The sequence below is a fragment of the Neltuma alba genome, unplaced genomic scaffold (assembly GCF_004799145.2).
Source record: "Neltuma alba isolate B1F8T4 unplaced genomic scaffold, ASM479914v2 tig00001898_pilon, whole genome shotgun sequence".
NCBI classification, from domain to species: domain Eukaryota; kingdom Viridiplantae; phylum Streptophyta; class Magnoliopsida; order Fabales; family Fabaceae; genus Neltuma; species Neltuma alba.
Genome location: NW_021632661.1, coordinates 15,021 through 29,205, shown reverse-complemented (window position 1 = coordinate 29,205; position 14,185 = coordinate 15,021).

The following is a 14,185-nucleotide window of genomic DNA, read 5'->3' as shown; positions in this document are numbered from 1 at the left end:
TTCCGAGTTGCGCGGAGGTTTATAAGAAACTGGAAGAAGGTAGGAGTAGCGGACTAGTGGAACTGTGCATTGCTCGTTTTAAGGCATGAATTAATAATTACGCACCGCACTCACACCGATCCCCACATGCCATATCTTGTCTTTATTTTATTGCTTTCCCTTTCTTTTTTTCTTTTTTCTTTTTAATTTAAATGTATCATCTCAACACCTAATGTTTCAAAAACTATCATAGTGCATAAATTGCTGTGCAATCTGAAATAAAAAGGTTTTTTTTATATTACAATGGCAAGCCAACAGCTTGGGGGGGGGGGGAGAGCAAAAGCTAAGACCTACAAAACACCAAACTCAACCCCGTGAGATTCGAGGATTCTTGTTAATATGAAGATCTTGTAGGATAATTTACCCTTTTCTGGAGTCCAAGTGTCTATAGTTAGTAGCAGTGATTAATCCCCTCGCATTATAGACTTTCTAAAAAAGCTTTAGTAATAGCCACAAAACCCTCTCCATACCCATTGCAAGGGATTCAATCCTCTAACTAGATGTTTATGTTTAAGAAACTCAGCTAAATGACAACTGTGCTAGGCCTTATGGTTGCTTCTCTCTGAATTTTAACACTTATTCTCATATTGATGGTACATGAAAAATCTCAACAAACTTAGGTTGGCATGGTTAAGGCCAGTTATCATTCTTTAAATGAATAGATGGGGATTTGAATTTGAGAAGATCTAAAAAAAATACTTCTTGAACTTTAAAATTCTAAATTAGTTTTGTTTACTATATTTTGATAGTAATTGACTATCCTTGAAAAGCAAATAACAATATATTTTTGTAATAATTTTTTATTGGAGATTTTAAAATTTAAGAGGTAATTTTTTTTAATTTTCCCTTTGAATTTCTCCTTTACGTATGGAGCAAATTTAGTTGAGAATGTCCTAACATTACACAATGCCAGTGTCCCCTCCTAACGTAGCCAGCAAGGAATTTCCAAATTAGGGTTAGATAACAGGAACACTGAAACACTCGCCAAATTAGGGTTAAGTAACTGTTTTCATCTGTACCTTAAACATACTCCTCTTATCCTATTTATAAGACACTTCTAACATATTTTATATAATCAAGAAAAATCTTAAAATGCATTAACTCTTAATTATAACAACTTTTTAAATTTATTCTTATTTAATATATACACCTTTCACAAAATATAATTATCTACATGATAATAAATGAAGGATGAAATAATACATTTACATTAAAAATTTAATAAAATAACTTATAAATAAGAGTAAAAAAAGTCTTTTCTCTCTATCGTATAAACAAGACTAGAGAAGTGGTTAATATCCCAAAATGGTTTTTAGTACATTGCCATAAAAGGGAAAACCAGCGGTGGGATTAGAAGATGAGAAACAGACGGCCAAAAAATGCCATTAAAGGATGAGAGATCACAGAAAAAGTTCTGATTGGAAGGTTGTCGAGTAGTGTAACCAATGGGACCATTGGAACTTGTACATTTTGTTTGGTCAAATCTGGTGTGCATGAAATCTGTCTTTTTTCCTTGATCTACGTGACAGGTTATTAATTATAGCTAATTATTAAATTAAAGTCGAGAGACATAATAATGTAAAGCTACAATTAATGGATTAATTAATTAATTACTATTTTGAAAAAATATACATATATACTTATGTAAGATAATTGCTGAGTGGTGGGCATTAGCGCCACGACCTCCCCTGGTCATCTGCCACCCCTTGGTTAGGCAGAAAAGACGGAGAGATCACTCTAATGGATCTTCACAAATCACACTTCACCTAAATCTTCATATTTAGAGGTTTTTTTTTTTTTGCCAACATATTCGGATTGTTTAGGCTTCAAAACTTGTCTTTACTTTCATTTTAGAAAATATTTTCCTGAGGAATAATTTTAATACTTGTTACAGCATCTATCATGTAATAATATTTACATACAAGATTGGATTAAAATGTAAACCAATTTGTGAAGTATACGCATCTGGCACTTCAATATTTATTTAGGTGTAACAATGCCCATGAAAATTTTCAAAGGATGCAAAAAAAATCACGACTGTTGATTTAAGCAAATGTTTGTTAATTTTTAGAATATAGAACAGCGCCTACCATTAAAAGGTAATGGATGTTTGCTTAAATAAATTTTTATGACTTTTTTTTTTGCTCTTTGGAAATTTTCATAGATATTTTTACATTCAAATAAATATTATGATGTTAGCTAGGTGCGTATTCATGAGTATTTTATTAACAGATCTTTCACTCAACCTTATAAGCTTTGTTATATAATTATATCAACTATATCAAGGGCTACGGAGGGTGGAGCACTTTATGCTGGTATTGGTTGGTCAAAAGATTATGCTGGTATTGCAATTATTATTTAGGGGATCATCCTAATTTAATTTCATGATAACCACTAACCAGACGCGACCCAAGAAAAAGGTATCATTTCTCTCAGTCCCTCTCATTAAATAGCTAGTATAATAGTGTAATCCAAAAACCTATCACCATCACTATCAGCACCAAAAGAAACTACAACGACAAAACACTAGCGTTTAATTAAATAATAGTACCATATGTTCATTTAAAGGTTAACATAGATAGATTTAACACTCTTTTTGTACATTAAACACTTTAAAATATCTTGTGATGTGTCTAGCACCTGAATTTTTTTTGCTTAATGCATAATGCATCAAAAAGTATTTTGAATACTAAACGCACTTTAAAAAAAAATTTTATGATGCTTGATGTATAAAAAAATACTTTAAAGTATTGAATAAACTTTAAAAAAATTCAGAATGTTAAATATTTAACAAAATATTTTAAAATGCTGGATATTTAAAAAAAAACACTTTCTTTATTTAATAATGATTTAATTTGTGATAAAAGGATTTGTTTCCTCAAAATAATCTTAGATAAAGTGATCAAAAAAGTAGAAGAGGGGTTTTTTTTTGTTTGTTTTATGAAAAAGTGATTGGGATTCTTCGGAAGCATTTATATAAATTGATTATATAAATTGAGATAAAAAAAATTTTATATATTTATTTTAAACTCTATAAAATTATTTTTAAAATTATAGTTTAATCTAACCAAACAAGCATCTTACTTCATAAAGTGATTTGTAATTTATTGGAATTTTTACTTTTTATTTAATATTTAGACAAATATAGTCTCAATTAGGGCATTCTGACACCATTCCAGTGATTATGTCAGTAATTTTGTTTACGTGCACGCAAGAATTTTTAGCTCAGACGAATCTCTGCATCTTCATGACAGCATAGCAGGTCGATTGATATTTCAATTTATTTTTTAAAATAATTTTAATTACTTATTTATTTTATCAAAGTAAAATGTTTCAAAACAAAATCCCAGCCTAATTCATTACAGATTCTGAATGAGCAAATGCCATGACAAAAGTTTCAAAGAAGATTTTATTCGTCTTATTTTTTTTTTAAAAAAAAATACTGGTAGCTTGGTATTCAAATTAGAACCTGCTTAAAATAGTTTTATTCAAATTAGAGTCTGTTTAAAATAGTTTATAAATAACTTTTTAATAATGATTTACGATATACGAAATAAATATGTGAAAGGAATTTTGTCTCAACTTTCATAAAACGTGTTTATAAATGATTTCAATTATGATGATAAACAGGACATTAAACTCTAGTTTTGATAGAAGCGAGTAAAAAATGTCAGATGCGACTGATTAAAAGGGCGTTTAGCAACCTTAAAAAGTGTTCCTAAAAAACATTTTTCCACAAAACGAGACAAACTCCTCTATATATTTATTTCGTAAACCATAAAAATATTTTTAAAACTATGATTTGGTTTCCATCCAAAGGCTTCGTAGTTAGAATATTCTATCCTACTAACACAGTTTTTTTTTTAAAAAAAAAAAATCTCTGACCGAGAAATCAAGCAGATATTCGGTTGCATTACTTTTGAGACATTGCATTGAGTCAAAACCAGGAAAATATGAAGAAAATAAAGCTTTACATAAATGTCGATCAATGAAATCTATTGATGGAGAAAAGTATATAGCAGAGACATAGATCTTTGCAATTGTATAATAACTCATATTTACATGTCAATCTCTGGTATTTATATATGTTGTCCTCTTCTCTTATATTTTATTAGGAGGACTTATTAAACTAATCTCCTTTTTGGACCTATTTATATAAGTTTTTATAAATTTAAACTTGCAATATAATTTTATGTAAGAACTAAGGTGCACATTTATCTTGAAGTTTTCATTTAAGAAAAGTAATGCTGAACATTCAAATAGTGATATTAACTATTAATATTTTAATGTAATCAGTAAAAAATGCTACAATTTTATACTTTCAGAGTAAATTTATAATCAAAAAATTTTTAGGTGCTTAGCGCTCTTGAATGAAAGTTTTTAAGGTAAAATTATCATGTAATGTAGCAACTTTTTCCTATTACCATTAGGAAAAATAATAAAAAAAGAAGCTAAAAATTATTAAATTTTAAACCAGGTTTGGTAATAACACTTTGTTTAATGTTGACAACATTGAATTTGCAAATGATAAGAAATTTTTGATAATATTTTTTGTCTGGTATTTACAAATTTTTAACTTCTTTTTCTAAAGTTTTTAAGGTAAAATTATCATGTAATGTAGCAACTTTTTCCTATTACCATTAGGAAAAATAATAAAAAAAGAAGCTAAAAATTATTAAATTTTAAATCAGATTTGGTAATAACACTTTGTTTAATGTTGACAACATTGAGTTTGCAAATGATAAGAAATTTTTGATAATATTTTTTGTCTAATATTTACAAATTTTTAACTTCTTTTTCTGTCATTAACACATATCAATCATCAATTATCAATCAATCAATCATCAATCAATTAATCACCAATCAATCATCAATTATATACTTAAAATCTTGTAATACGTGGTGCATTTAACAATGGATTGGGTAAAGTTTAACAACTAATAAATACTTTTAATACCACAAATTAAAAAAATTAAGTAAATATTTTCAAGGCCATTGATGTGGTCGATATTACAAGGAAGAGAATGGCTCAAAGTTAAATGCATAATAATATCTATTAATTGAAATATTAATAGTTTATTTTTTTGCCTTTGTAAATATTAATAGTTTAATATTCTAATAATTTATATTGTGTGTAATCATAAAATCATATTGTCAATATAATTATTTGAAAGAAAAAAAAAATGGATGGACCACAGTAGCATTAGCATAAATCAATGAAAAAAAAGGGAATAACCTCCATTAGCAACCAATCAGAATAAATCAATTATTTCTCAAATGTTTTAGAGATTTCCAAAATATAAAAATGAAAGTTATTGGGATATTATGAATATTAATTAGGATTTTAACACCCAATAACTTATAACAATAGCAAAACTTTATTTTTGTTATGTGCATCATAGTAATTTGTGGTGGCTCTTTCAATTCCTAGGCAATAGGTTAAAATTATGTAACGCAGAAAGTTTAGGCAATTGCTTATTAGAAAAGAAAGTTTAGGCAAGTTTATATTTTAATATACTATGGAGAATAGTCTCGATCATGTAGATGATTCATTGATTCCTTTGATTTGGAATTTTATGCAATATTTTGAAATAAAAGGAAAAACAAAAATTAGTCTGTTATTGGTTATGAGAAATCATTGTCTATTATAGATTTATAATTATAAAGTTCGCTATAAGTGAATCTTAAGTTGTTTAAAATAATATAGTCTAATAAAATTTCAAATTTAATCAAATGTACCGCCTTGTGCATTGCACAGGGAGAAGTTTCTGGTTAGTAACCAATCAAATTGTTTTCTTTCTATCTATGATTATCAAAGCGGCAGGTACGTACGGTCATTGTTGAGTTTGGAAAGAACTCCAAACATTGCAAAAAAAGGGATATAACCAAGGAATAAAAAACTGAACCGGACACTAAACCGGTCAAGTCAATGGGTCAAGGGTTAATGGGTCAGACCGCAATTAACTCGGGGTCAAACCGATCATATTAAAATAATATAATTTAATTCATAATAATAATAAAATAAAACATTGATTATCATAATATCAAAATATAAAAAAATATAATGATAATTTAACCGTAATAATACCAAAATACACGAATATTAAGAAATATTTATCAAACAATAAAATTGTAATCCCAGCTGCTCACAGAATACATAATATAAATAATTTTTTATTTACCCAAACGAGAGAGGGCATGAATTAAGTGCCAGACTAGTAATAATTCTATCATCCCATCAGAAAGACTATGACTATTGAGTGGTAGGCTAAGTGGCTACACACGCTATGTCAGAGAGGCTGAGAGGCGCAGACAAAAGTTTAGAGGCAACCCATTAGAGCCATACTTTCTTTTCTTTCTTTCCAAATTCCAGTCCAAATCTATCGTCGGTCGTCGGTGATGCTCTGCTTCTAATTTTTCCAGTCTCTCTCTTTTGCAGCCTTCACGCTCCATCCTCCTAAAACCATTTACTTTTTTTTCCGTGGTATCTATTTTGAAACAAACTTCTCCACTTCATCTTCTATCATAATTTTTCAGTGCTCTTTCATGGTAAGGTCTTCTTTTTCATCTCCTTTTCCATTTTTCTTCTCTCTTTCTTTCCTTCTTCTTCCCTCCTCCAATGAACTTTCTTCTTTCTTAGGATGTCGGCGTTTCTTTTGACAACAGAAGAGTGACCCAGGTAAACCGTCCAAACCAGCGGGTCATCCGGTTACTGTCGGTTCGCACCGGTTTACTTCGGTTTGTACCGGTTCATTTCTTTTCCGGTTCAGTTGTCAAACCAGACCGGAACACTGGCCGGTTGGCCGGTTTCCGGCTTGAACCGGCCGGTCCGGTCCGGGTTTTGTTTCCTTGGATATAACTCTATGGATACTTGGATAGTGGGAACTATTATTCTTGAAAAAGGAAAAGAAAAAAGATTCCTCATAAGTCGTAATCAACTTGTTATACACACACACACATATCAAAGAATTACCATTCAAATTATCCTCAACTAAAAAGTCGTAAAGGCTCCTGTAACTCTTGTTGACCTGAATTAGTTGAGAAAGGAAATCCTCTCATTTTCCTCTCTCATCTTCTTCTCACAATCTTATCTTGACTCTTAGATTAAAAAATAAATTTTTTTTCTTTTTGTTTTGCACTACGTTTAACGGTTCGATTTTATTAATTAATATTTATAATCCATTTTTTATTTAAAAATGAATGCAAGGTTTGAGAGAGAGAGAAAGAGAGCATAGACCCGTTAGTTAAGATGTCATTTTCCTATTTGTTTTTATCAAAATCATTGTTAAGCAGTGGGATCATGTCACAGCATACATCAATGGAAATAGAAGTCCCGACTAAAGGGTGAAAAAAAAAACTGACATTTCTCTTCTTTTTCTTATTTCTTTAGGAAAAGTTACTTTAAATAATAATTTGAGTTTTTGAAAATAATAACTTCAATTTGAATGATAGTAGGGAGTAAAGACTTGTGTTTGAATTATAGTTCAATTTGCCACTTTATCATTTATTGGTGGTCATGAGGGATTTTATATATGCATTATCATATGCAAAACTTAATTTTCAAAGAAACAGGTTATGAAGGCTTTTAGATTAAAAAATAACTAAATATTTTTTTTTAAAATAACTGATTGATTGGGTTCATTTTTAATAAAATAAAAAAATTTGCAGTTTCCAACTTTCCAAGACTTACAAGCTTAAGCTATATATTCGGCCCTAGAAAAAGAGAGCCAGCCTATTTTGAGTACTAACCAAAGATGCTCCTAGTATTAGACCCCCATCATGTTAGACATAACCACTATTTGCATTATAAGAATAGCCTTGACAGATGTAGATGAGCCTCAAATATAATCGGAATTACTGAAACTTTTGCTTAAGAAAAAAGAGCCTCTTTATTTGGGCTGATAAACATAATTACTTTTCTGATCCTGACCCGTATGACTCATTATGCAATATACTCGTAAGCAGTGCACTAATTTAAATGGCCTGTTTCTTGGTCAAAAAAAATTTAAATGGCCTGTGACTCACTAAGCATTGTTCAGGCCACTTGCATAGATTCAAGCGCTTAGTTTCTGTTTTTTTTTTCTTTTCCTTTATTCGTGATATATGTCACCCTTTTCCTTATTATTTGTCACCTGGAAAAGAGGATCTTGATCTTTTTTATTTGTCATATATGTTTTTTTTTCAATGTTTCATTTCTAATTCTGTCCCTATTAATTATAGTAACAGTAAATAGAGAGGGAATAAGTGAGAAAAAATATATTAGTATTTAATGTTCTTCTTAATAAAGATAAAAGTGGGAGATTTTATCTATTTTATATTCTCATTAGTATATGATAAATTTCTACAAATGAAGTCTTTTTAGGATGTACTTCATTATCAGGCACAAATAACAATGTATAAAAAATCTGCCGGAATAAAAAATGTATAAAAATTATTTTGGTGATAATACTTTTGCATACTCTCTTTTGGTAGTTAGGAGAAACTTTATTAGCCTATTTTGCTCAAATCACTAAAAAAAAAACTTTTAGTGATGATTTTCCGCTGAAAATCTTACTTTCAGCAGTGACTTTTTAGAGTTATTGTTAAAAATTTTATTTTAAGTGGTGACTTTTTAATGTCATCCCTAAAGGTCTATTTTTAAAAGTGAGACTTTCAGTAGCGACATGAAAGTATCAACATGTTGTCACTAAAAGCACCTTTCAACAGCGACATTTGTGTTGCCGCTGAAAGTCACTTTCAACGATGACACTAAATGCCACTGCTGAAAGTCTTTTTTTAACTTTTTATTATTATTTTAACTTTTTTTATTAAAAAAATCATATTTAAGCAATAATTTTGCTAATTAATATGATTTGTTATGACAAAATAAAGCATTTTTGTGTCACCGCTGAAAGGGTTTTCAATGTCAACTACAAAAAATAAGACTTTCCGTATCAAATTTATAAGCGCCAGTGAAATTAAAGTGTCAAAATTAAACTTTTTAGTTATAGCTGTTATGGCAATGACTTTTTCACAGCAATAACTCACCGTTGAAAAATTTCAACAGCGACTTTTGAACTATCAATGGTGACTTTTGTTACTGTTAAAAGTCAATTTTTTTGTAGTGTATATTACTAAGACATGTAAATGGGGATTACAATATGCGGGAATACGAAAAATGATAGTACTCCCTCTAATCCTATTTATAAGTTTCAAATTTAGAAAAGAGCCGGTATGATATACTTTATAAGCTTCAATTTAGTTTTGTCTTAACACTTAATGCATTTGTTCTGATTTTGCCCTTAATTATTTCTCTCTTATCCTATTTCCCCACACATTCTCTTCTATCTTTTTTCTTATTTATTATAAAGGCATTTTTAAAAATAAAAATATATTTCTAACTTATTTATTGCTTTTAATTAATTTTAACTAATTATTTATCATATGTAAATTAATTATTTGAAGCTTATGATAAATATTGAAAAGAGTATTATTTGCCCCTGTATCTTTCGCAGTCTTCCTCCATTTGGCCAACCATCTGCCGTTGCCTAACCTCTACTGATGTAACTCCTCTACTAGCGAACCTCTTGGCCATCATACTCCTCCAACAACATGATGCCCCAAACTACCTTCTTTTACCTTCTCCTTTGTCTAGATTAACAATCTTGAATGCCATATTGAACGCTTCATTCAGATCGACCAAGATCAAACCCCTCAATGTAGATTACATTACCCTATATCTGTTCACTGATCAATACATTACATTAAGGGTGTTCAAATTGTCCTGTTCTAATAGGTCCGTCCTCGTCCTGGTAGTCTTGGGATAGGACAGGACAAAAAAAATTTGCAAGATAAGACAATGCCGAGAGGGGACAGAATATACCCCGGGACGGGATCGTCTCGTCCCGGGGTATATACTATATAATTAAAAAAAAATTTGCAAATATACTGACCTCTCTATCAGATCCTAACTATATTTTTATTTCTAATAGTCTAATACCAAACCAATTTGGCACCTCTCCTTAGCCTTCAGTTCACTCCTCGTTCTTTCCTTCCCCAGCTCCCCGCGACGCGACCTCCGCATCCTTCGATGCCTCCCCTGGATCACTTTGCCGCCTTCAAGATCACTTCCTGGGTCGACTTTATTTTCCAGTTGCTGGTACCGGAGGAATCGATCAGCAACTTCCATCATCTCTTCAAGGCACCGGGCTCACAAGCCTGCCGGGACAGAGTGCTAGAGGGGGCTATTTCTAAATTGGCTTCCTTGCGAAAGTGCGCTCTTACTCTCCTGTAGATCTCCCTCTATTTGGCCTCTCGCATTCAATCCAGTGTTACGGTGAGTGGTGTTTTTTATTTAATTAGATTAGTCTTTGATCATTATTATTATGTATAACGGACCAGAAGACCTTTTGTTAATTTAAAAGTATTGCAAAAGCCCAAATAACAAAGAGAAAACGCCTTGCCCAAAAAAAAAACGAGGCCCAACAGAAAAGGTCCAGTTTGAAGGGGTAGGGGAAAAAAAAAAAGGACGGGACAGGACACGGGACAAAATCTCTGTCTCGTCCCTGTTCACCGAGACGAGTTTGTCCCGGTTGAACACCCCTACATTACATTACATTTCTCTTTCAGTAACTATCATTGCATTACATCACATTCCCAATCATTATATTCCATTAAATTCAATTCCCACTGATTTCATGAACCAAATGGGCTATATGTGCTTCATATAGTCCTGTTTCTAAGTCATTACTTTTAACATATTTCACGGAATCTAAGAAAAATATTAAAACTCATTAACTTTTATCTAAAATATGAATAAGTTTTCAATTTTATTCCTATTAGATATACACACTTTAAAAATTAAATAACATACCAGTTCAGTCCTAATTATAAGTCACTTGTAGATGGAAGTTTTAGTCCTAAATGTAAGTCACTTATAGTAATTTAATGTTTTTTTTAATTTTACCCTTATTTAATTCTCATTAGAAAAAGAAAAAGAAGGGGGTAATATGTGAGAATGATTTGTAAATGTATAAAGAGAATAAAGGTAAAATTAAAATTTTTTGTCAATTTAATGTATTTTTTGATATGCGAAACTGTGTTACAAGTGACTTCTATTGAAGATCAAAGTGGTACGCCAACTTTTAGTGAGGAGTAAAGGGGAAAACTAGTGATAAAAAATTAATGACATGCTTTATATCCATGGAAAAAAAAAAAATTCTTCTCTCTATCTTTTATAAAAATGGGACCAGAGTAGAATAAGGTGATGTATGATATCTCTGAATGGATAATTCTGATCATACCCCTTAGAGATCAAGCAAGTTAATGGCATGGATAGGGCCAGAGAATAGAACAATTTTCTTGTATCCATTAGACCAACAAAACTTTAGTTCATGATGAAGCACTCCTAATAACATTTCGCTGTATCGATGATGAGTTTTGTAACACGCCGCCCATAACTTGCTTATTGTCAAATTAATAATGTCTTCGATCTCGTCTTTTGGGTGACGTAAGGAAAACCAATTCCTTATTTCAAGAAATGGATAGAAAGAAAGACGGAAAGATGGAATTGCTCTCTGCGTTATCCGTTGCAGAGTACAAACAAACCCCATCAGATTCCTCCCATGCATGCACGCAATTATATTTGATTAGTGCATTTCATTTCATTTCAATTTTTTTTTTATTTCTCTGGGGCCAATGGTGGATTTTACTTTTAGTGCTTGTCGTTGCATGTTATGGATATACATTACTCGCTTTCCTTTTCTTTCAAAAGAAATAAAAGAGTATATCTCTTTTATGCAGTCTGTTACGCCACTCATCGTGAGGAGTGGTTGGTGATCCTGACTTTAATCCTTTCTATATCATATATTACTTTAATTTTTAAGCAGAATTGAAAAAAAATCAACAATTTTCCAAACCAAGAATAGGCCAGAGTAATTGATCCCCAATATAAAAATTAGTTAAGAGATTGTATTTGGTTCTAGTAAATGTAAGATCTCATTATATTCCATTTTATCCTTCAAATTTATAATTATTTCTCTAAAATATTTCTATTGATTGTATATGGTTCTCACCAAAGTTTATTTCAATACACGTTATTAAATGTAGTAATTTGGGAAAATTAATAGACATTTATTATAAATAACCAACTTAACTAATTTTTTTAATTAATAGTTTCAAATTAATTATTTAGTGCTTATATCAAGGATTAGAGATACTATACTGCTGTGTTTTTTTTGTTGTTAGTATGGTGAAGGAAGTGTGAGTGAAGACTTATTTAATTAATATCAATTAAAAAGAAAAAGGGAGTAAAGAGTTATAAAGCAAATGCGAAGATATGAAGAGTTCATAGACCTACTGCAAAGCCCATTTTGTTAATGGACAAATCAAAGGGCCTTACATTAGGCCCACTTTGTTGCTAACTTCTACTTTTAGAGCCTGCTTGGCTCACATGGTGCGGTTCAATGGGGACCTAAAAAGAAAAAGTATAACTAATAAGGTTGAGTCTAGTATAGAAGGCTAATCCCTTACATGATAAACTAAGGTTCTAACTTTTACTAAGAAAAGTACTTACGTTCAACATCTGATAGTGTCTCGAATAGAATTATTTAACCTATGTATCATTAAAAAAAATAAAAAGAAAAAGGATAGGATAGGAAAGAAAATAAGAAATAACCGATTTAGAAAGGCCTTTTAACTAGGTATATTAGCAAAACTAATAAGCATTAAGTCTAATAGAAGATGTTAGTTCCTTACAACTTAACAAATTAATGTTTAAATTTCTCATGAGAAAAGTACCTACATTTAATACTTGACATGTCTCGAATAGGAGGATATATCTGCGAAGTATGACTTTTCAAATCTTATTAGGCGTTTGGGTAAAGTCTAAAATGATTATACTAATTTAAAGATAAAACAAGAAGAATCAACACGTAAGATTTATCCTTGTTTAGCCTAAAACTTGATTTACGTCTAATCCCCAAGTAAATCACTTGCAAGTTTTCAAATCATGGAACTTGCAGTCACATCATAATTTAAGACCAATTTATTCTTAGCGCTATTTCTCTTCTCAATCTTTATGGAATTGTTTTTTCGATAATGTCACCCAACGACAGTGTTTCTCTCAATTGAGGAATAAATAAGAATAAAGTAATAACGTTAGTAGTTTCTTATAAAAAAGTATAGAGTAGTATATTAATTTAGCCATTAGAAACGGAACTATGGCGATTGGAAACTGGAAAGCAAGAGAAACATTGCTCAGAAGGACAAAAATGTTTTCCAACTTCTGCTTTTAATGTTTGTCACGAGTCTCATTAACCTATTAATTGTTGGTTACTTCTTCCGATTTAAAATATAAGCTAAACTTTATCTATTTGCATTTATCAAAAAACTAATTAAAATTAATTTAAAACAATAAATATAGAAGACGTATTTTTTTCTCAAATATGTCTTTATTGATGAAGAAAATAATTAAAAAGATATAATAAATGAATCAAAAAGAAAAGATAATATATGGGGATAAAATTAGAAAAACTCATTAAATACTTAAACAAAAGTGAATGTTATCTTATATATATAAAAAAAACCCCTTCAACAAAGTTTAGCTTATATTTTGAACCGGAAGGAGTAAAGTGTTAATTGTTAAGCATAGTACTCCTCCGGTTCTTAATATAATTTGAAAGTTTATGTTGGTCCTATATGTAAAGTCTATTTCACATATTTATTAATTTTTTTTAAATTAACTCTATTAATATTTCTTCAATAATAATCAAATAGGAGAGAGGGATGGAAAGAATTAAAGAAAATGATTAGGATTTTTAGAAAAAGGTATCATATTAATTAATTTAACTAATATAATTGATTTATTTAAATTAATTAATTAGACCTTATATTAAGGATTAAAAAAGTAGCAAGTAGTGTCATGCGCAAAATAACATCTCGACTTATATGAAGTACGACGGAGTACATTTCATGCTTATCAGAAAGATGAGGATGGCATCCTAACCACCATGCTGATTTAATATGGAAGAGATTCAGTTTATATATTTTTTATTTCGAATAATTATTTATGTTAATATTACAAAATTCAAAATAAAATAATTTTATAATTAACACTACTTTTTATAAAAAAATAAATTTATCATTAGCAAGTTGTAAATTTAAAATT